This window comes from Vulpes vulpes, chromosome 6, assembly GCF_048418805.1.
Source record: "Vulpes vulpes isolate BD-2025 chromosome 6, VulVul3, whole genome shotgun sequence".
NCBI classification, from domain to species: Eukaryota; Metazoa; Chordata; class Mammalia; order Carnivora; family Canidae; genus Vulpes; species Vulpes vulpes.
In genome coordinates, this window is record NC_132785.1 from 20,796,003 (window position 1) to 20,820,519 (window position 24,517).

Below are 24,517 nucleotides of genomic sequence, written 5' to 3' on the forward strand. Positions count from 1 at the left end.
CTCAGATCTACAGATTTGGAGAAGTTGCACTTGAGGGGCTGTACTTAAGCAACTACATTTGATTGCCTTATTTATACCTAGTCTTGATTTAGATGCTGTGCTTATAGACTTTGAATTAATGCTATAAGGATGAGACTCCAGGTAATTTGGAGGAGATAGAGTACATTTTATAGTAGAAATACATGACTCATTGGAGACCTAATGGAAAACTCTGGTAGGCAGGCTCTAGGATGACCTTCAAAGAACTCTCTCTCCTCATTCATGCTCTGATGTAATTTCCTTCACTAAATGTGGGCTGTAAGTTTGTACTTGCTTCTAATAAACAAAATATGGCAGAAGTAATGGGATGTCATATCTGGCATCAGGTTTTTAAAAGAACCTTCCATCTTGGGAATCCTTTTTTGTTTCTCTCTTGCTCTCACTTTAGTTGTCTCTATCTCTTACTCTGCTTTGGAGAAAGAAAGGTTGTCACAGTGTCTGTATTCCTGTAGAACTGACCACATGGCAAGAACCTGTTGTCTTAAGCCAACAGCCATGTGAGTGTGCTTAGAAGCAGCTCCTCCTCCATATGAGCCTTTAATCAATGCAGTCTCGATAACATCTTGATTGCAGTTTTGTGAAATATCCTTAGTTAAATTCATTCAACTACATTGTTTCCAAATTGTTGCCCTACAGAAACAGTAAGATAATAGGTGGTCTGTGCTTGCAGCTGCTAAGTTTTGGGCTAATTTGTTACACAGCAATGAATTATGAATACATTGGGTTATGAAATGTCTTACTAAACCTCAGCTCTGGCTTCTGTAAATTATTTTAAATAACAAAAGAGAGAGAAAATGGCATGTTATGGCTCCCGGAAATTATGGTTCTCTTTAACTGTAATGCATTTCTTTTGCTAAAACATAGAAAGTGGGTATATTCATTCATTACCCATGACACATATACTAAAGCAATATTTTTATTTGTAAATACTGCAACAAGTTTTAAAGATATTATCTAAGAATCTGTTCAGTGTTGATAAAGCTGGTCTTCAGTTGTCCCAGAGGGGATTTTAGAAAAGAATAAGATTCAAGCACTAATAAATTACTTAGTAATAATATATATTACTTAATTTTATGTGTATATATATATGTATACACTATATCAACATATATACTTTATGAGACCAAAATAATAAGATAATCAAATCCTCAGCCTGAATTCATTGGTCATTTGAGAGACTGAATTTCATTGTTCTGTCTCGAAATTTAGAATACTATTTTTCACTGTGAAGTTACACATAAAAATGGATCAATTATACCGATGATATTTTAAAATCATTGTAGCCTTGGCTACAAAATAAAATGTCACCCCCAAATCTGATTAAATTAATATAAAAGTTTAATTGACATTTCTTATGTTATTTTTTTAATATGAAACACTTCTTGGATTTGTGTGTCATCCTTGTTCAAGGCCCTTACAAATCTTCTCTGTCTAGTTCCAGTGTTAGTGTATGTGCTGCTATAACAAGATGTTAATTTTTGTTCCAACAGAATCTTTATTCCTAAAGGAATTAATAAATAATATAATAAAAATATACTATCACTAATTTGAAATTGAATTATTTGCTACTTCAGTTTTTATAGCTACAGTGCTAAATGGGAATATTAGTAATGTATGTATTATTTGCCTATTTACTATTTTATAATTTGTTTTTCCACTCTTCTTATTTTCTGTGTGCCTGGAACTTAGAAGATAGATACGTGTATATCTTTTTTTTTTTTTTTTTTTGGTCCCAGAATGTGTTCTTAAATTATTGTTTCTTATTATAATACTCTGCTTCTTATTGATTTAATATTTTTTACTGGGCAAGTTGGCTATATCAATAAATCTTTAGACTCAGTTATAACATTAATAGAAAGATATAAGTATAAATATAGTTAGTGCCTTCTTAGTGCTAAGTAAATAACCATCATATAAATAGGCAATATCCTTGAGGCCAAGAATCATAGAGTCAAGGAAATTAAACAATTAAGCAAAGATTGTGATTAAGTGTCAGGGGAATAAGTTAAATAGAAAGGATTTAAAACTATTGATGATGGATTATAAAATTTAAGTGAGTTATGGAAAGAAGTGAAGACAGGATGTGAGAAGACAGAACAATGGTGAGGTAAATGGATTAGAGAGACTGACAAAGTCAAAATATTGTGAGTAAGGATCTTGATTTTAGCACAAATTTGCTATGGTAACTGTGTAACTGGAAGAGGTACCCAAATAGGGAAAAGTTTCTTATTTATGAAAGAGGGCTTCTTCGTCATGCTAATACCTATAGGGAGATTTAGAATTGTTCTGTGAGTCAGAGAAGGGGAGTGTGTGTTTGTTTCAACATTCTAGGAAAAATCAGAGCATATATCACTACATCATACCCCCACTAGCTTGCAGTAGTGAAAGATAGAATATGTGGCCATGATACCATGTGATGTATGTATATGATACCATCTTTCTAGAACTAAATTCCCTTGATTTAAAAAAGATTTTTTTTTTTTTTTTTTGCTTTTTGTCAATTAGCCTTCTATTTTCATTTCAGTATTCTGAATTGTATACTCTCATGCTCCATGGTCCTTCTCACAACTTCCATTATGCTCTCTAAAGCTCTTGATCAGTAACCACCTAGTTCTCATTAACTTAGAATAAAGTGGACAATAGGGCCAATTCTTGTCTGGCCTTCTTCTGCACCTCTAATGTTACTTCACTCTCTCCCCAGCACATTATGTCCCCATTATTGGTTCTCTGACTGACTCTATATCATACTATCTTCTTTCCTATTTCAGGTACTTTTCATTTGATTTCCCTTATGCCTAAAAACGCATCTCCTGGCTCTTTGGTGATCAACTCCTTCCATTCCTTTGGGTCATGATTTAGGTTATCTCTACAGAAAGTCATTTCTTACCTCTTGTCACCTTAATTTGCAGCCTGTCATACTCAATATTATTATCTATTGAATTTTCTTACTAATTCCCATTTGACAGACTTGGCTTTGTTGTGCAGTGTGTGCCTTGTTAATTGTTTGTATGTCTCATTGATAATGAGTATAAAACTTAAATGTTTAATGCAAAAATTGCTTTCAATATACCATTAGCAAACATTTCTGTGTTGTCCGTTCTGTGTGAAGTAGTAGCCATTGAATAGTATAAGATATTCAATTTCTTTTCCCACAGTTAGTCACCAAAAAAGAAAAACAAAGTAAAAACAATTTAATACATGAAAAGCAATATTGCATTAAACATTTCTTAGGTTCTGAGACAGCTAATATATTCCTGAAACTTAGATTATTATAAATGAGTCATTTTCAGCAGGGGAACATTCTTATTTTTCTGCAAATTAAAGTCTTTTATTCATGATACCATTATTTTTAGGATTCTTAACATTGTGTATTTTGTTCTTCTCTTTCTACAAAGGCAAAGAAATGGGCACTATAAAAGGAACAATCGTATGTTCTGATCCCTTATAATCATTCAAACAAGCTAATCATTAACATGTGCCTTTTCAAGCCTTGAATCTCCAAACCCACAAACTTTGAGGTAGAAAAATGAAATAATTAGACTTGGTTTCTGTAAATATTCCCACTTATGGAATACATATTATGGGCTACATTGTTCAGTGCTTTGTACTATCTCATTCTATGCTATTTAATTCTTGGTTTGAACTAACAATGTTGTAATTACTAATAATGATAAGAAGATAAAGAAAACATGAAGATAAAGTAAAAGATGAAGAAACAACTTTAACTGTAGTTTGAGAGATAGGATGTGCCTGGAAGCTTATACCTGCCTGGGGTATTGTTAGCTGAGGACTAACTGGTGCAGTAGGGTGAAAATTCAGCTCATTTGCCTTCAGGACCATATATAAGGCCTAATTTATATTCTAGAACTTTCCTCTGGGATAAGGCCATGCTTAGCCAGAAATTACACCTTACTTGGTTTCTTTACCTTCCCAACCTGCTTCCTCCATTTCTTTCTGGTTTCTCCTGGGAACACTTTCTAGATAAATCATTTGCTTAATAATCCTCATCCTAGTGGCCTTTGGGGAGAATTGAATAAAGACATTAAGTTTCTCATCTCTATAGTTGGAATGTAGTCTTTAATTCAAAGGCTGTTGTGAGGGTTAAGTGAATTAGTACATACAAAACACTTTTAACAATAACACATATAATGTGATAAAGATGTATTAGTATGTATATTATAAAATAGTGAAAAATACATGTTCAATTAATACAACAAATAACTTGTTGAATGCTTACTACATAGTGTATACATCCTATGCATCAGAAAACAAGTATCAAGTAAATTATCATATTTACTCTCACATATGTTTAATCTATATAGAGAGATAATTAACCCAATATTAATAAATGAAATCTAGTCAATATGATGACATTAGCACATAGTATGTGCTAATGGTTTTCTAAAAAGTAATATAAAGGAGGCTTCTTGGACACAAATCTCAGTCCAGCTAATCAAAGAAGAGATTTGTCAAAAAGACTAAGTAGGGAGTATGTAATCCAAAAAGCGTGAAAGATGGGATGCTGAGTGGCTCATTGGGTTAAGTGTCAGTTAGGCTTAGGTCATGACCTCAGGGTCCTGGATGGAGCCCCACATTGGGCTTCAAGCTCTGAGGGTTGTCTGCTTCTTCTTTCCCCTATCCCTCTGCCCATCACTCCCACAGCTTGCGCTATCTCTCTGTCAAATAAATAAAATCTTTTTAAAAAAAAAGCATGAAGGATAATGGGGAGTGAAATAGAGACAATATATACAACTTTTTGAAGATTTGGAGGAGTTTTACAAATTATTATCATTTTAATTAAATACAGATGTGTGTCTGTGTGTTTGTCTATAAATGTACGTTAAAGTATGTGTGTGTCTACTGGGGAGTGTATTGTGTGTGTGTGTGAGAGAGAGAGAGAGAGCGAGAGAGGAAGAAGGTATACACATATGTCTGTGTTGACATGTATTTTGGGGACTAGAATGGCATTGAGGCTGAAGAGATAGGCAGAAGCTGTGTTAGCATTCTCTGTTATATTCAAGAGCTCGTACTTCATCTTAAAGGCAATGTCAAGTCAACGATGGATTTTAGTAGGGGAATGGAATGTTAGAAAGACAGGATTGGCAACTGTGTTAAGAATGGAATTGAGGGCAAAGATGGTAAATAGGTTTTCAACTCATATGCCAACTCTGATCAATTGGTAGTGGCTGCCTGGAGTACTTCTTGAGGATTTTTGAGGTCTTGTCCATGCTAAGTAGGAAAGAACTCCATGATTGATTATCAATGTCTTTCATTTATTTCTCACGTCATAACCCTTTCTTTATTGAACCGATCCTTACCGTGCATATCTGTTATAAATATCAGATGTAGATCAGCTGATATCATCACAAAAAAAATGCTTCCAACCTTGGAAATACAATAACATTTTTACTTGTCTTAGAAAAAAAGTATATGGGTTGGCACAGACATTAACACATAGATGTATTAAAATTATTAACTTACTGATTTCAATTAATTTGTAAAAATATTTGGAAACAGAGCTCTAGTAATCTATATTTGTAGAATCAGAATAAAAAGAAAACCAAACACATAAATAAAAGGAAAGTTTTAAGACTGAAAACTATGAGATTATTGTGGTTTAAGTATAGAGACTTTGCCAAAACTTTCTCCCCTTCTACTTTAGTTAGACTAAATACCCCCCCTCTTTTTTTTTTTTTTTTTTTTTTTTTTTTTAGATTTTATTTATTTAATCATGACAGACAGAGAGAGGCAGAGATACAGGCAGAGGGAGAAGCAGGCTCCATGTAGGGAGCCCGATGTGGGACTCCATCCCGGGACTCCAGGATCACGCCCTGGTCAGAAGGCAGACACTAAACTGCTGAACCACCCAGGGAGGGATCCCTGATCCCCTCTTGTTATGTGTTTTACATATTACCCTACTGATTTAGACTAAATCGACTAAATGTTATAAAAGATTCCAGAGCCAGGTTTAAATAATAAATACTCTCTCACAGTGCAAGGAATAAAGCATTTGGAACCAGACAAGTCTGCTTTAGAATTCTGACTTTGTCATTTACCAACATTTGGGTCTCAGGCAAGTTTTCTTTGGTGTGTCTCCTCTCTAAACATATAGTACTAACTTAATAAAGTTTTTATGAGGCTCAAATTCAATATTATGTATGCACAAAAATGCAGTTGATGGAGTAGTGTAACAACACGTGACGAGCTTTTAAAATATAGTTCCTATATTACATTATATTATTTTTAAAAAGCCTAAATTAATTTTTAAATCATTCACATGCTAAGAAATGTTTAAAAACAAAAAAAATCCATAAAATGCTCATTTATTTTTAGTCCATCATAGAGCAAAATGTTAGATATTGGGGTCACAAATTTAAAAATTTATGGTTCACCTAATAATAAGCTAATAGTACAAACAGATATATGTGTGCCTCACTCTCCATTAAACAAATTGCAACTGGAGTAAGATTTCATAAGAACTTCATAAGAGAAAATCACATAGTGAATATTAAATATAAATTTAACTGTAAATTGATTTTTATAGAACTATTCTGAATTGCTTTTATAGCACATGGTTATTGATACATGAATTCTGAGTTGAAACATGGCTTCAAATACTATTGCAATTTCCAAGATGCCCACACAGGAGATCATATGTGGGAATAAATAGCTCTTTTCACTTTTTAATGGCTAATAATCATCCTTCTAAATGACATCTTCATTGATGGTATCATTTTAATTATGAATCGTGTTTGATTCTTTTAAAAAGGATAATGTTGGGAATGGAACTAATGATCTCACATACATTAACGATTTTCATCATGCTTCATGTAACTTAAGAGAACACTGAGTTGAAGTGTAGTCAATTTGAAGTATGTTCAGTTTCTTTCTACTCCATCAGGTACTGCATTCACATGACCCCAGGGTCTGGAGTTTTAAAACCTGAGAAATAGAACAAAACTTGTCAAGAAAATGGCCCCTATAGCAGTCAAAGACTTGGAAAAATATTGCTCTAAAAACTGGTGTTCTTGGCCCAACAATAAATATACAGTGATTTTAATAGAAATAATCCAGTATGAAATAATTCTTCTAATATGGATGCTCATGTTATAAAAAATTCAATTTTTCAGGAAGCGTTTCTTTTCATTTTAAAGAATATCACACTTAATGGATCACCATTTAATACACCATTAGTGCATCATTGTTCAATTATGAAGACCAAACTACTAGAGAAATGATCCATTTTATAAATTCTTACTATATTTAGAATTAAAATCTGTTGTTTTGTGATCTCTCACAACTTTATGTCACACATTATCATCTTCTTTTCATTTAGTAGAAGCATGGGGAAAGAAAATGTACTATCCAGTCATGGTTGAGTTTCTTTATGTTTCACTTCAGTTTTCTGGGCATTACTAGTAGCTTTTATTTCACAGTTGTTTCTTGTTTAAGTCTCACACAAGATGACAACAGCATGGGGCAAATCATTTTTGGCTTAATTTGAAATGCTGTTTTCAGGGTATTTTAACAGCGGCAATTCTCATATGAGCAAGTAAAGATCATAAATGTTATCTGTATCTCCCCAGATAAACTACAAATAGAAAAACAAACACACAACAGAATTTGTAAAATGATAAAAGAATTTAGTATGTCTTAGCCATGCCAGTAGAGTTTGAACATGGATAAAATCTATATATATGAAATTTGACATACTCTTAAAAAGAACAAAGTAAAAACAAAGAAAATAAAAATGCTTACAAATCAGACAAATTCTACAACGGAAATCCGATCTAAACTTATGTTATTCAGGTGAAATATATGCTAACTGTCAAAAAGTTAACAATTTCAAACTCATTGCTCTATGCCTGTGTCCATGTGTGTGCATGTGTATGCATTTGTGTATGTGTGTTGGAGAAGGAGTATTCTTAAAAAGAAACAAAGAAACAATGAAAGTCATCTGGTTAACTTACTGAAAAAGGTACTAAAATTATTTCAATAAAAATAGATTGATGTAAACTGGGGAGCAGCAATTGTGCCTTATAGCTTCTTATATCTTTTACCTCAAGCAAATGACCATCCCTCTGGTGGCTAACAGTGAGAATGAACTGATAGGATGGCCAATCCAGTCTCATTTAACCACAGTCTACCACAAAGATTGTCAATCTTAATTTTAATATTGTTTTAAATATTTGAAAAAAGTTATATTGAGCAGATATAATTTTTTTCTAATATCATTTGAGATAATAATAAACCTCCCATTTGTCATGTTTTAGGTGCAAATCCTTTATTCATTTCATCACTATTTATAAATTGTTATAACTTTTTACATCTGGTATAATCTCTGAGACCTGTCTATATTTACTGATACCTGATTTAGAGTGAGTACTTGAAGGTCACAAGCAAAAGTATTTTCATCTCTTCGCCATCTCAAATTAACATTGTTAGTGAACTCTTTGCCTGTGGAATTATAATGAGATTGCACGTGGGCTTTTCTATATCATCTCTAGATAAATTCTAACCATCAAACTTTAAATGAGGCTATCTTTTCACTAGATCTATATCCTATTCTTATATAACTTAAGTCTGAGATTACATCTACTTTTCTAAGAAGCCATCAAATTATACTGACAATTCATATTTTTTTAAATAAAAAAAAACAACCTTTTCACATGAAGAAATCAGGTTACATTTTCTTTTCTGTATATATGAAGTTGATGTTTCTGAAACTCATTGCAAATAATTATGTTTAAGTCAAACGAAAATTAAAATTTTGTTTGAGAAGATAACCCAAGGCATGTAAGTATTTAAAATTCATTTATTTATAAAAACAAGGGGCACTATTTTCTAACTTTATGTATTAATGAAATTATTCTGCTGAGACAGAAGTGAATGAATTTGTAAGAGTTACAGTACTTTCAGAGATATTGTTTGAGGGTCAGGCACGCATAAAAAAGTGATAAGGAACCACCAGCTGAAGTATATCAGCTCCTATTAATTCTTACTAAATTTTCTTTTATTTGTTTGGGTTTTTTTGGTGTTGAATTTATAAATACTTCTCTTATCCATCATTCGCCTTAATGCATACTACTTCACTCCTATACATCCTGTACATTTTCTTCCAACAAAAGTGGGACCGACTATTGTCCATATCAGTAAAAGTGGGACCGGCTAGTGTACATATCAGTATGGTAGTTAAGTGAACAAATATAAGCTCAGATAAATTAGATTTGATTTCCATGAGTTTGCCATTATAATGATATAGTGAATATTTGCAGTCAAAACAGTTATTTCTAAAAATCAAATGGAGTATAAATTCTCTAATAAAAGTAAGTTTTAAAAACAGTAATCTTTTGTGAGGAAGTAAAGAAGAAACAGATATAAATTCATCATGCAAAAAAAAAAAAAATCTAGTCCAAAAAGTTTGGTTGTGATTGGGTGGCGTTAAGATTTAAACGCTTAAAATGGAGTTTTGTTTTGTTGTGTTTGTTTTTTCCTTATGAAAATAGTTCTTAATTTGTATTTCTATATCTAAATATAACTTTTGAAACTTATTGTAACAAGTTATTTTGAAGAAGGATTTGTATCCTGTCCTCTCTTACTTTTTGCCGGTCCAGTAATGCATCTTACCTTAAGACAGATCTAATCAGCAATGTTATTGTATCTCCTCTGACTTCTCATTTGAACTTAACATTTTTTTCCCCAAGATTCACAGATATTAGTTTTTGTTTTTCTACATGTCTCATGTAGCTTTTTCAGTATTTATCTATTTTTATAGTGTTCTCAGCTTACTTTGCCAATCCCCTTAAATCTATTAATAGATTGTTTCTATATTAATTCTTTATCTAATAACCATGTTTCCAGAAACAATGCATGTTTCTGAAATATATCTTACTCATTAATAAATGCTTTGTTGTGCTTAAATCAATATTAAAATAAAGATACATATGTCTAGGAGAATAAAAGAAGCCTGCTTAGGGCAGCATTCCAAAATCAAATCCTAAGTTCATTTCTTTTACTTATTAAGAGTAAAAAGAATAAACTCTCTAAAAGAGAGAATTAAATGATATAACTAAATACAAATGCAAATTAAAGCTTTGCTTATACACCATATCTTATCTATATGATTGGCAAACATTCAAGAGTTTGCAAAAATACTTTGTTGCCAAGGCTACGGAAAAGCAAGAACCCATACATTTTGTTGGGAAAGCAAAATGGTACAACCTTATGGAAGGGATTTGGCAAATTACATATGCGTTTCCCCTTTTACACTGAGATCTCATTTTGAGAAATCTATTCTAAAATACACTGGCAAAAATCCAAATATATACATATGCAAGTATATATTAATGCAATATTGGCTGCAATTTTAAATAGTGCATTGTGGATACAACTTACTGTCCATCAATGGATTGAATAAATGATGGTACCACACAACAGTGGGGTCCCACATGGGGACTTTATCATTGTAAAGAGTAATAATTTATATTTCTATATGCTTTTATGATATAATTTCTGGGATTAGTCATTTTAGAAATAAAAAATAGAGTAATCAAAGTGTGCATAAGATGTGGGCAAGGTTATCAATTTATTGTCTCTCAGCTCCTAATCAATACTTCTTTGTCTAGAGCAATATCCTCTTCCTAAAAATCTCTTTTCTACAGCTCACCAAAATGTTCAGCTTTGTCAAGAGAAAGCACTAGAGTGACACTCTAAGGAGACAGAGGTAGGATGCCATTTCTTTTCCCAGTTCTGGTCCTGCTTCCAGTTTTCCTTGTGTTAAGTATGGTTGCTGAGGTCCACTGATGCTCATCTTGTAAGAATAAATTCAGATTAAAAATGAGGCTTAATTCTCCTTGCTAAAAATAAGGAAAGAGACTCCCATCCTCCTTCTCTTTTATAATATGTTTATTTTTGAAGACTTGTACATTTTTTCTTTGCCCCTTTAAATTGTATTCAAAGGGTGAGAGTATCCCAGGAAACTGGGAACCATCAGGTCAACGTCCAGGATCCATCTTTGGAAATCCAAGACGTCAGCCATATCTCCCAGTTTCCTGGCTCTAAGTTGCAAACCTAACTTTCTCTTGTCATAAAGATACAAGAAATTACTTTTTTTCTTTTAAAAGCATTTAGCAAAACAAGTGGCTACTCCAATTACAACTGATTTAGAATAAGCTATAGTTAACAAATAGTGGGGTCAAGTCCTCTTAATCAAGGATTTTTTTTTCTGAAAAAAAATTTACAATATAATGTATCAAAGGGCTATATACAAGGGTAAGATTTTCTAGTGTTGTTGCAATCTCTTTAGGAATTGCTGTGATGCACGTCACATTATGGCTTAATATTCTTTCAATAATAAAACTGGTTTTATTTCCCTTCTGCTTTTTCCCTTCTACTTTTCTTGGGTGGCAGGAGATTTTGTTTTCAGTTAGATTTCCCCAACAATATTAGTTGGCCTCATAGACTTTCCCGACACAAAGGTGCTTTTATGGGTAGATTTTATTCAAGTTCAAGGGACATTTTTCTACCTACCCCTAGGGCCCCATGTAAAAAACATTTTTGCCTACAACCTCAGGCCACAGTCTCCCAGTCGGTGGGCCCTTTCTTTGAGCAAGCTCCTACCACCACTGAGACAACGACTTCCCTACCTAACAACTTCTTATTATTATCTGCATTAACTCTTTCCCTAGAGAGTAGCCCCATTCATGGCAACCATGGCCGTAATCTCCATCAACTCTCCCAATCTAGTGATCACATCTTGAGACCTGATATGTCCATCCTGATATGTCACCTTGTGACAACTGGGGGTGACTCCAACAGCATAGCTCCAGCTTGCACTCTCAGGCAACTTGCTTTGAGACATCAGGAGGGCTATTGGCTTCCGAGTTGGCCTAATCCTCTTCAGATAGATTTAAGTCAGTCTTTGGGTGGGTTTCTTTTTCTCATCACTCTCCCTTACTCTACAGATAGTAGCTTTTTGTTTGTATTCACTAATTTTAAATCTCTTTGAGTATTGCCTTACCTCTTTACGTAGTCATCCACCTTTGTCTAATCGAACACTCTTTATATTAAAAATTCCTTTCTCAAAGTAAGAGCTTTCTCCAACCCGTGATTGGATCTCACTGATAGAGTTGACACTGGGAATGATTCTGGCAGACAGCCTCTCTATGATGGGTTGGATTGTGTTTCAATACAGTGTTGTGCTCCTTGTAAATTATTACTGGGAAGCTGGTAATGCATAGCATGCAATGGCTTCTCATTTGTCAAGTCATCACATGTGGTCAATCATGATAAAATTCTAACTGAAGCAGGTACCTTGAGAGCTCAAGAAGCTGCTCCACTTGACTGTTATGCAGGTAATTATAGATCACTGTCTGACTGTGGTGTTACATCCCCCCTTTGAATTCACTGCTTACAGAAAGAAAATGACCAGCTCAAGTCTTATCTCTCAGTTTAAATCCAGTCTGAAAACTAAAGAACTTCTGTGATAGCCATAAAATGATGTTATTTCTTGTAACATCAGAACCAATATTGCTAAAAAGAAATCCAGTATTTAATTGTGTGCAGCAGAAATACAACGTCAGCTGGATTCATTGCCTCAACAAGTTTCCCATGTGACAAAGTAGGGTGTAGGTTAGGAAAAATAAGGGGCCCTGAAACTTGGAATGGAAACTTTGGACTCAGATGAAACTGATGATTTTGGACCCTAGTTTACACAGCCTTCCTTGCTAGTGGGAGTATCATCATGCCCTCTTATTTCTTCTCTGCAATTCACCTTTCTATACTTGAAAACCTGCAACATGTGTCCCCACCTCCCCCCCACCCCACCCTAGGGAGATGCCTTGCAACAGCATGTTCATTCTTCTCAAGCCTCTCACAGTCATATTCAATTACCATGAGACTCTTCCTCCTGCTCCTCCCTACCAGATAAACAGAAGCACTGCTGTGTCCTTGGTGAAACTGCAGGTGTTAATGTCATGATAAATGTATTTTAAAAATCATTGGTAGTAATATTTACTAAACTCAATGTATGTCATCTGTTTAGTCCGCACATAAGTCAGAGAATAAGTAAAACTGAATTATTTCGGACTTAATCTGGTTTTAACTCTTGTTGCAACTGCTGTTTTGATATAGTATCTTTATTGGGCAATTCATCACTCCTGGCGCTTGGTATGCAGCTATTGGTTTGGCTAATACTGGCTTCCCCATATCAGTATGTAAAAATTATGAGATGCAATTTTCCCTTACCTAATAGGGCCAACAGTGCTGCTTCACAACAGTCTCAGGGAAATGTCAATTCTGTCCTCTGCCATATTGTTGTCTGTAAATCATTTGATTTTTTTTCACATTCCACTGCTCATTACTGATTGCATAATTTTGATTGGATCTAATGAGAGTAGGAAGTACTTGAATATCTTAGTATGACATATTCCAACTATAGGAGAGATTGACAAACTCAATCTTTTATAAATAAAGTTTTATTGGAACAAAACTATAATCATTTGTTTATATAATGTCTTTGGTTATTTTTATACTAAAACAATGGAGTAGTTGTGACAGATGTCATATCTACCACATATTTTAAAATATTTATTAATATGTCCTTTACAGAAAAAGGTTTCCAGCCCTTGAAATAGAGGGTAGGAGATAAACACAACAAAATCTTAGGGGCTTGCTACCTAAATGAAGCCTTGTTACCTAAATGAACCCTTTTGGGGGTTCAGTGGTCTGCAACATGCCAAGACATTCCCTCTAAGGTGAAGAAAAGTTGCTGTACTTTGCAGCATAATATGTGGTAAGCTTTTTTGGATTGAAGGCAACCTCTGCCACATTTGAATGTGAGAAGAGATATGTGGGTGAATCTCTTAGAATAGTCACAGACTTTAAAGATATTTGAATGCCCACCAAAGAGCATCCACTGAATCAGAGAATTTTAGTAATCATAAAGACAAATAATATGCTCTGGGATGTGAGTCATACTTTTTCCCCAAATATCTTAAGTGCTTGTTCAATTGGCTCATAAACAAAGTGGCCATGTTGGCAGAAAGGAGTCTAGTAATGGTTTTCACAACATAGACTTACCTCTTACCATTACTGTTAAGCTACAGCTCTACCAAGAGCAGAGTCCAACATTGAGCCCATTATATGGAACTATTACCCGGAAAACTAGCCAGCAACCTAGTGGCTGATTACATTGGATCTCTTCCATTATTAAGAAACAGAGATTTATCTTCACTAGAATAGATGCATATTCTAGATTTGGTTTTGCCTTCTTTGCCTGTAATGGTTCTGCTGGCACTGCCATCCATGCACATCCAAAGTGCTTATCTATCACTATGATACTATACAGAACATAGTTTCTGGTTAAGAAATTACTTTTATAGAAAAGGAAGAAAAGCAATGAGGTTACATCCATTAAATTAATTGATCTTAATACAAATCCCATTAATTAGAACTATCTGAGTGAATGTCTTAATTCAGACTCAGTTATGACACCTCTCAGGACACAACACTGAATCGATGGGGCTTTGACCCACAAATAAGGATATGCTTTCAATGAAGGACTGCAATATGGTGCAGTCTTCCTCACAGTCTGAATGTGTGGGTCTGAGAATCAAGGAATAGAAATATATGAAGATCTTCCATTATTCTTAATAACCCATTCAGAAAGGTTTTGCTTTCCATACCAATGACTTTTACCGCTGATAGTTTGGAAATCTTAGTTCTCACTTAGGCAATGTTTCCACTAATGAATACAAGGACGGTACCATTGAACTGGAAGATGAGATCAGTACCTAGTCATTTTGAGGTCCTTACTCCACTAAATAAACATGTCTTAAAAAGATGTCTCTACTGGTCAGAATAATTAATTTTGATTATCCAGGAAAAATTGGATTACTGCTGTATGATGAACACAGGAAAAAATATGTCTGGAGACCAGGGGATTCTCTGAGGTACATCCCAGTACTTCCATTCCCATAGGAAAGATCAGCAGGAAGCTACAGAATCCAAAGTAAGGCAGAAATTCTAAAGTCAGACCATTCAAAAATGAAGATTTATATAACTTTACAAAGTAAAGAACTCAGACCATTTGAAGATTTTACCAATGTCAAGGGAAATATGGAATGGGTGGTAGAAGAAAGAAGTCATAGCTATAGACTATGGCCTCAAAATGATGACGTTAAGGGCTTTGTATATTTTCTCCTTGCTTGTTATGTGTATATGTATGTGCATGCATATATAAAATTTTATTCCTTTGGCTTTTTTCCATTTTCACTTTACATATAATTTTTGTTAGCTTCCACAATTAAATCTTATCAATTTCTCCTAAATTTCTGATGGAGTACTAATGAACATTTGGATATCCATGTTCAATAATACTTTGACAGGGATGCGTGGGAGGCTCAGTGGTTGGGTGCCTGCCTTCGGCTCAGGTCATGATCCCAGAACCTGGGATCAAGTCCCACATCAGGCTCCCTGCAAGGAGCCTACTTCTCCCTCTACCTACATTTCTGCCTCTCTCGCTCAGTCTGTGTTTCCCATGAATAAATAAATAAATCTTTAAAAAATAATACTTTGACAGAAATTGAATAATGTAACTGGAGATGAATACAATTACTACTGAGACTTTTTTGTCTCCATATTCTGGGAACAAAGTGAAATTATCTATACTTGAAAGAGAAATGGCTACATCTAGGTTTCAAGAATATATATGTGGAAGGTGAATGGCCAAAAGAGTGGACCATGTCAGTTTCTATTTGTTTCAAATCCATCATTTTCCCATGTTTCCCATACTGATGCTGGACCTACAAATAAATTTTCTTTGTTAGGCTTTGTTATTAGAGTGCTGCTTTGTTTATTGGGAGGCTACTGTAACTCAAAAGCCTTGATAAAGAAAGAATAGTAAGGAACTACTCTTCTCTGCAACCCTGACCTCTTCCTCTCTCTCGACCCTGATGTATATCTAACCTGCTTTAAGATGATTAGAGGTAAACCAAAGATACATTGCCCACAATCAGAACTGAAAACCATATATATTGGTCCATGTACTCTGAGTAACTTTGGAGAGGAGAAGAAATAAAACTTTCATGTCTGTTTTAGTTGCAGGCAACAAAGTTACAATACTGCCTTGTACCATGGGTGCCCAGATTCAGTGGCTGAAGTTCCCGTAAATTTCACAGTGGGGAAGGGTGACTAAGATGACCTGGTATGGGAGATCCTTTAGGATATACTATTGTTGCTTCTACATCTGAGTGCATAATAGAAATTAATGGGTTACATGTTTGAACTTCACTCTACCATGAATACCGGAGAGTATTATTATTTTTTAAGACTTTTATTTATTTATTCATGACAGAGAGGGGTGGGTGGGGGAGAAGCAGAGTCCATGCAGGGAGCCTGACATGGGACTCGATCCCCAGTCTCCAGGATCACACCCTGGGCTGAAGGTGGCGCCTAAACCGCTGAGGCTGCCCATATTATCTTGATAATGAAGAGTTTCATAGAGAAGTGTTAGTGAAACAAATCTTTTTGGCATTTTCTCCCAGTGGGCCAGTCAGAATTTAGCATGAGTGCCTCTATCTCTGATGTCATTAACATCTCACTCTATAGATGATGTCCTGTTAGTTGACAAGTCAAAGCTTCAGCTGCATCAGCCCTGACTGCATTGTTATCAGATCTCTACCAGCAGAGGTAAGTAATAATCCCTGACACAGTTCAGAGGCCTGAGCACTAAATATAATTCCTTGGGATTATGCGGGCATATTTACAATACTTGATTTTTCTGGCAGTCCAAAAAACCCTGCTACAATCTGAATGGTATTTTCTCTAACTTTTGAAGCATCTATCAGAAACAAAAAGATGGCCGTGGATCCTGTATGTCCTCCACAAAATACCTGTCAATGCCTCAGGATGTTTTTCTCACTCTCATCCTCTTGGCTGTTTCTCTGTTTTTTCATGGGAAAATGAATGCCATTTGATTGGTGGTTTGGGTGAGTTAGGCAGCTTGGAATAACTATCCCTCCAAAAATAAGAACTAAACTCAATTATTCAATTGAGCTGGAAACCCTAAGATCTACCATTTGTGAGGTTATGTTGGACGCACTCTTGACTTGTGCCTCTTAGCAGATATAAGTACAACTTTCAAGGCCCCAACAGTTGTAACCAACACTTTCTTTTTCTGGGCCTCTGGGAACTGTGCTTCTTCTCTGGAATCAACCCTAGGAATTAGTTTATTTCCTTCCTAAGATTGTGACATACACTTACAAGTGATTATGAAACATTTGCAAATATTTAAACATTACTAGTAGGTCATGTGGCCCTTACATGACTAGGATGATTTCTCTGAAATGAGCCTAAACACAGTTCCTGGTGAACTTTTCTTTGAGAAATTCTGGTGCTTGGAGTCCTGTAAAAGATAGCCTTAATTAATTAAGTTCTCTGTGAGATATATAGAACAGGTTTGATCTCAACCACTGTTGATCATATTATTCAGAATGCCCAATAGCAGTTTACACATGAGAAAATTCAACTGAAGCCAAGAGTTGTAAAAGCAATAGGCGATTATTATGGGGAGACACTTGGGCTTCTTACATTTCTGCATGTCTTGTGAACAAAGACACAAATTTCTGTTTTGCTTGTTTTGTTTTACTATCTTTCTGTTGTATTTGTATGATGAACTATCTTGGAAAATATAGTGTCTCTTTCAGAACAAATAACACATATTTTTACTCTCTATTATAGAGGATTCAGAATCTTTATGCTCTGAGTTTGTCTTCTATAATGTAACAACCTGTGGGTACAACTATCTTTCTTGGCTGATCACTGTTGACCCTGCAGGACTCAAGTTCAAGCAGAACTGAGGCAAATATGCTAATGTTCATGGTTTTTTGCTATGCCATCAGTAATAATGTCATTGACCTTTGACTCAGGCGTCATCTTTTTAATCAACATCCATAATATTGTGGCAAGCTAATGCATTGGTTTGCAAGCAGGATAAATATTTGGACCCATTACATTTCTTGAAATTCCTATTCCTTTTCCCTATCTTACTTATTTTTTTCTCTTAGATTTTATCATACAACGTATTTTGCTTCTTTATCTTGCTTTCCCCTCCCAAATTTCTTCCTGGAATATGCAATCCATTAAATTAGGGATTTTTATCTGTTTGATTCACTGATGTAGTCTTAGTTCTTAGAAAAGTATCTGATACATACTGGGTGATGTATAAATATTTATTCATTGAGTGAATAAACTCTGTAACAACACATATAAAAATAAATAATCTTCTCAATAACAATTAAATTTTTTTAAACTACCAGAACAAACTAATATGATCTACACACAGAGTAAAAAAAGAAATAGCCTTTTTTGAACAGAAAAATAAAAAAATACATAGTATACAATAGAAACCAAAATACTTTTGAAACAGAACTGAATTTCAATGAAGTACTATCAGTTTTTGTTCCCACTTAAGGTTCCCATAATAAAACCTGCTAGATAAGGCAAGGTAAATTACAAATAATCAGGGACTTCCATTCTCATAAAGATATATTTATTTATTGAAATATGTAGATACATAAATAAATGTGACAATAATGGACATAGAAAGTCAAATCAATAATGGACATAGAAAGTCAAATCAGAAATCTAATGAAAGGCACACCGGGGTGGCTCAGCCATTCAGCGTCTGCCTTGGGCTCAGGGCATGATCCTGGGGTCCCGGGATTGAGTCCTGCCTGTATCGAGCCTCCCACAGGGAGCTTGCTTCTCCCTCTGCCTGTGTCTCTGCCTCTCTGTCTGTGTCTCTCATAAATAAATAAATAAAATCTTAAAAAAGAAAACAGGGGGAATCCAAAATTACCTACCATGACAGAATCTTAATGGAAAGACCTGGAATTTTCTAACAGTGTATATGACCCCAAGAGGAAATCTGTCTAATTTTGAGCAGGAGAATTAGCAAGTCTACGTGAGTAAGAAAAATAAGCCAAATATCCTATCACAGTCTTCTTTGGTAATATAAATAATAATTTGATTTCCTTTGATCTGCATTCTTAATTGATCAACCAAAATTATTTTTTCCAATTTTTTTAGGTGAGAGAATTATTATTTATTAGCTTTCAAATAATCTACCCATATCACATTTAGCAGTGTTTTTCCTAAGAATCTAAGGATAGGTAAACATGAGAACATTTATTAATAAACTCTACCTCATAATTGGTTAAATATAAAACATAAAGGTAAAATCAAGGCAAAAATAACTTTGTATAAAAGTTGTATAAAATGTATAAAAATGATTTTTAAATGTGTATATCTTTATTTTTAATTTTTAAAAAGACTTTATTTATTTGGGAGAGAGAGAAAGAGAACACAGGAGCTGGATGGAGAAGGAGAGAGAATCTAAAGCAGACTCTGCACTGAACATAGAGCCCCACTAGGGGTTTGATCTTAGGACTGTGAAATCATGACCTGAGCTGAAACCAAGAGTCCAATCTTTAACTGACCGAGCCACTCAGACACCCCAAAAGACATACACAGTTAAAAACTAAGAATAGAAGGGAACTCCTTTAGCTTAGTAAAGGGGATCTTAAAAATGCAGAGCTAAGGTCATCCAGAGTGATCAAACTTTAAAAACATTTCCATTCAGCTTAGTGGGAACAAAAACTGATATACCTTAGTCATTTCACATTACAGTAGAAGTCAGCTAATTCCATAAGACAAGAAAAGGGAAATTAGGATCATGATTATTGGCAAGACAGAAATGAAAACGTCAATTGCAGAAAATATAACTGCCTAAATTTATAAAATTGCAATTACTAAATAAAAAATATAATAGAATCCCTTTTTGATCCATTATCTGTGGTGGAACCTCTGCCAATATGCAGATTTTCATGAAAAAAATCTTTTGGGGAAGGCCATCATTCTTAAGGTTGAACCCCCAAATACAATAGAAAATGTAAAGGCCAAGATCTAGGACAGGAAGGAATTTCTCTTGATTAGCAGACACTGATTTTTGCAAGCAACTGGAAGATGGATGTATTTGACTGCAACATTCCATAGGAGTCCACTCTTCATCTTGTGTTGAGACTTCTTGGTGGTGCTAAGAAAAGGAAGAATAAGTCTCACTCCAATCCCAAGAAGAATGAGGCTAAGAAGAAGGTTAAGCTGGCTGTTCTGAAATACTTAAAGTGGACAAGAATGGCAAAATCAGTTGCCTTTGTGGGGAGAGCCCTTCAAATGAGTGTGGTGCTAGAGATTTTATGGCTCATGGCTTTGACAGACACTATTGTGGTGGATGTCTGACCTATTGTTTAAACAAACTGGAAGACAAGGAATTTATACAGATTAATAAAAGACATTAACTAAAAAAATATGCAATACAATAAATTTTCCATCAACAATAACACAAGCTTCTTAGAAAAACATCAAATTAGGAGACATTGATGGAGGAATTGCAAATAACACTTTAAAAAGAATCTTAGAGGAGAGATTGTCCATATAAAGGATGACAATATTCAAAGTTATGAACAGATCAGTATATCCAAACTTTTAAAAACATTCTCATAAAAACTCCAATGCTACTTTTCCACAACACTTAGAGAAAAATGTATCTTCAAATAAGTAAAGGACATACAAACCTGAGAGAAACAAGATAATTTTTTTAAAAATTTAAAAATGCTCATGGATTGGCAGAATTAATATTGTAAAAATGTCAATGTTACCCAGGGCAATTTATACGTTTAATGCAATCCCTATCAAAATGCCATGGACTTTCTTCAGAGAGTTAGAACAAATTATTTTAAGATTTGTGTGGAATCAGAACAGACCCCGAATAGCCAGGGGAATTTTAAAAAAGAAAACCATAGCTGGGGGCATCACAATGCCAGATTTCAGGTTGTACTACAAAGCTGTGGTCATCAAGACAGTGTGGTACTGGCACAAAAACAGACACATAGATCAATGGAACAGAATAGAGAACCCAGAAGTGGACCCTGAAATGTACGGTCATCTAATATTCGATAAAGGAGGAAAGACTATCCATTGGAAGAAAGACAGTCTCTTCAATAAATGGTGCTGGGAAAATTGGACATCCACATGCAGAAGAATGAAACTGGACCACTCTCTTTCACCATACACAAAGATAAACTCAAAATGGATGAGAGATCTAAATGTGAGACAAGATTCCATTAAAATCCTAGAGGAGAACACAGGCAACACCCTTTTTGAACTTGGCCACAGTAATTTCTTGCAAGATACATCCACAAAGGCAAAAGAAACAAAAGCAAAAATGAACTATTGGGACTTCATCAAGATAAGAAGCTTTTGCACAGCAAAGGATACAGTCAACAAAACTCAAAGACAACCTACAGAGTGGGAGAAGATATTTGCAAATGACATATCAGATAAAGGGCTAGTTTCCAAAATCTATAAAGAACTTATTAAACTCAACACCAAAGAAACAAACAATCCAATCATGAAATGGGCAAAAGACATGAAGAGAAATCTCACAGAGGAAGACATGGACATGGCCAACAAGCACATGAGAAAATGCTCTGCATCACTTGCCATCAGGGAGATACAAATCAAAACCACAATGAGATACCACCTCACACCAGTGAGAATGGGGAAAATTAACAAGTCAGGAAACAACAAATGTTGGAGAGGATGCGGAGAAAAGGGAACCCTCACACTGTTGGTGGGAATGTGAACTGGTGCAGCCACTCTGGAAAACTGTGTGGAGGTTCCTCAAAGAGTTAAAAATAGACCTGCCCTACGACCCAGCAGTTGCACTGTTGGGGATTTACCCCAAAGATTCAGATGCAATGAAACGTCGGGACACCTGCACCCCGATGTTTCTATCAGCAATGGCCACAATAGCCAAACTGTGGAAGGAGCTTCGGTGTCCATCGAAAGATGAATGGATAAAGAAGATGTGGTTTATGTATACAATGGAATATTCCTCAGCAATTAGAAACGACAAATACCCACCATTTGCTTCAACGTGGATGGAACTGGAGGGTATTATGCTGAGTGAAATAAGTCAATCGGAGAAGGACAAACAGTGTATGTTCTCATTCATTTGGGGAATATGAATAATAGTGAAAGGGAATATAAAGGAAGGGAAAAGAAATGTTGGGAAATATCAGGAAGGGAGACAGAACATAAAGACTCCTAACTCGGGGAAACGAACTAGGGGTGGTGGAAGGGGAGGAGGGCGGGTGTTGGAGGGGAATGGGTGACGGGCACTGAGGTGGACACTTGACGGGATGAGCACTGGGTGTTTTTCTGTATGTTGGTAAATTGAACACCATTAAAAATTAATTTAAAAAAATCAAAAAAAAATTTAAAAATTTTAAACATGTGGATATTTTCCAAATCTAATAGCAAGATATCATAATGCTATGATACTTTGACTTCAAAAATATAATAAACTACGTGTCTGAAAACCCTCCTGCTACTAAAACCTAGTAGAACTGGCATAAGAAATACTGGACAGAGCAAATATCCTTCAAAGTGCATATATAAATAAATTAGAAGGTAAGAGGTGATATAGATATAGGAACCTACAATAAAGCTTTACATAATCCAGAGGGTTAGGGAGCACTGGGGACATGATTTGTATTGTTGAAAGTGATGGAGGACAAAGTGAGGCCTCTGGCCCACATCGGGTAAAACATGAAGACTTACAAAAAGTCTAGTGTGTTTGAAAGGTTACATTTTGAAAGAAAAGGTAAACTTGGAAGGGAAAAAAATATCACATTTTCAAGGAAAATTATGAAATAAGCTAGTATGTACCAGACTGTATGTATGTGTGTGTGTGTGTATATATACGGACACATATATGTTAAATTATATATAATTATTATAATATAATTTAATTATATATAACATACATGTTTAATATATAGCATGAAGATATTTATTTCATTTATTTAATTATATATTTAATTATGTACTTAATGTAGTATACGCTTAATATATTTAATATACTAGATATACTGTCTATTTTCACAATCATTGTGACAATTCACAATCATAGTACTCCCGCCACGTTTTTATTTTTCCACTTGCATTTCTTTTGGGATCCCCAAAAATCTTAAAGTTGTTGTCAAGGTTGATAGGACACACTAGATACTTAGTAGAAGGAAATACATATTTTTTTTGTCAGGAGAGTTTTCTGAATAGAGTCTATCTTATACTAGGATATGAGACTTCATGAGAAGCTGAGAAATTAGTGTAAGGACAAGATATAAAAGAATTTGTCAGTTATGGCTGAATGTTCACTATATTCAAGGACAATATAAATTTCGTTTTGCAAATAATTAAAATTACATACACATAAAATATTTGCTATTCAAAGTGGTATTTACACTAATTTTTAATTCCTCAGTACTAACTAGCCAAGTATGTTTAAGAGATGTTCAATTCTTTGTTGTTTGTAACTGATCTGTTTTGTTCAGTTTTTGAGTGGATATTGTCATACTTTGTGAATACCCAAACTGAAAAGCACTTCTCCCTTTGGATAGAAACATAGGCATCCTGATAGGTAATTCTATTCAGTGTTACTCCTTTACCCATCAGCTCTCTCTGCTAAAAAGTTTATGGATGTACTTACAAAAAACATAAAAACTCACCATAAAATGCGTTATTTAAGGCAGTAGCATTATAGTTTATAATTTATTGTAGAAAATGAAAATAATAAATAAAAATAAATAAAATAAAATATATTTTGGAAAATAAAAACAAAAGCTCATTTTTCATTTTCTCAAAGTTTTCCTAATCAAACTAAACCATCATTGTATTCTTAATTATTTTACACTGTTTATATAACTAATTTACTGTCTGAGGCAGAAGGCAAGACACATGCAAAGTCTTCACTATGTTAAGGTCAGGTAATCAATTTCCTATCCCCAAAGACAAAGCTAATAGTACAGAGGATTATCACTAAATACAAGCAGCTGCTTTTGTAAGACTGGAGCTTTTCTAGGGAATCCTGCAATAATGGAGTGGGTAGGAAATAGAATCCCATGTATGTCTATCTTTGAATTCTGTGAAAACTGCCAAGGTGTTTTTTAAATACAGATAAAACAAGGATTAATTTTGCTTTGATTCAAGTAATTGCTATTAAACATCAATGCATTTGAAGCGAACATGGAATGTAATGGAGAAAATAATGTTTCTCTTTGTTCTGAATGTCATGAAGATTTTATTCTTAATAAATATAACTCTAATTCTTACACATTGAAGAATTTCAGCTTACCTGATATAAACCATTTAGTGTATGTATTAACTTTTGTACTTGCTATCTCTAAATATTATCACTTAAGCTAACAGTTTTTATGCCATATTTGATAGAATTTATAACAATCCCAAGTAGTATTTTCTTTTTATAAGTTCATAAAATGTTGTAACACTATGTAAAGACTGATTAAATATAAACAATTCCTAAATTTAATTAATGCTATAAATCAATTTCATTTCA

The 24,517-nt window shown here is 34.3% G+C and overlaps 1 non-coding gene and 1 pseudogene across 1 annotated transcript; one reads left to right on the forward strand and one right to left on the reverse strand.

Moving 5' to 3' along the window:
- Positions 1-20,396, forward strand: part of LOC112933481 (ubiquitin-ribosomal protein eS31 fusion protein-like) — a 76,444-nt pseudogene extending 56,048 nt beyond the window's left edge.
- Positions 1,404-1,506, reverse strand: LOC112933493 (U6 spliceosomal RNA). Its single transcript, XR_003237682.1, has one exon. It is a non-coding gene; the product is annotated as a U6 spliceosomal RNA (small nuclear RNA).
- Positions 20,397-24,517: the final 4,121 nt, after the last annotated feature.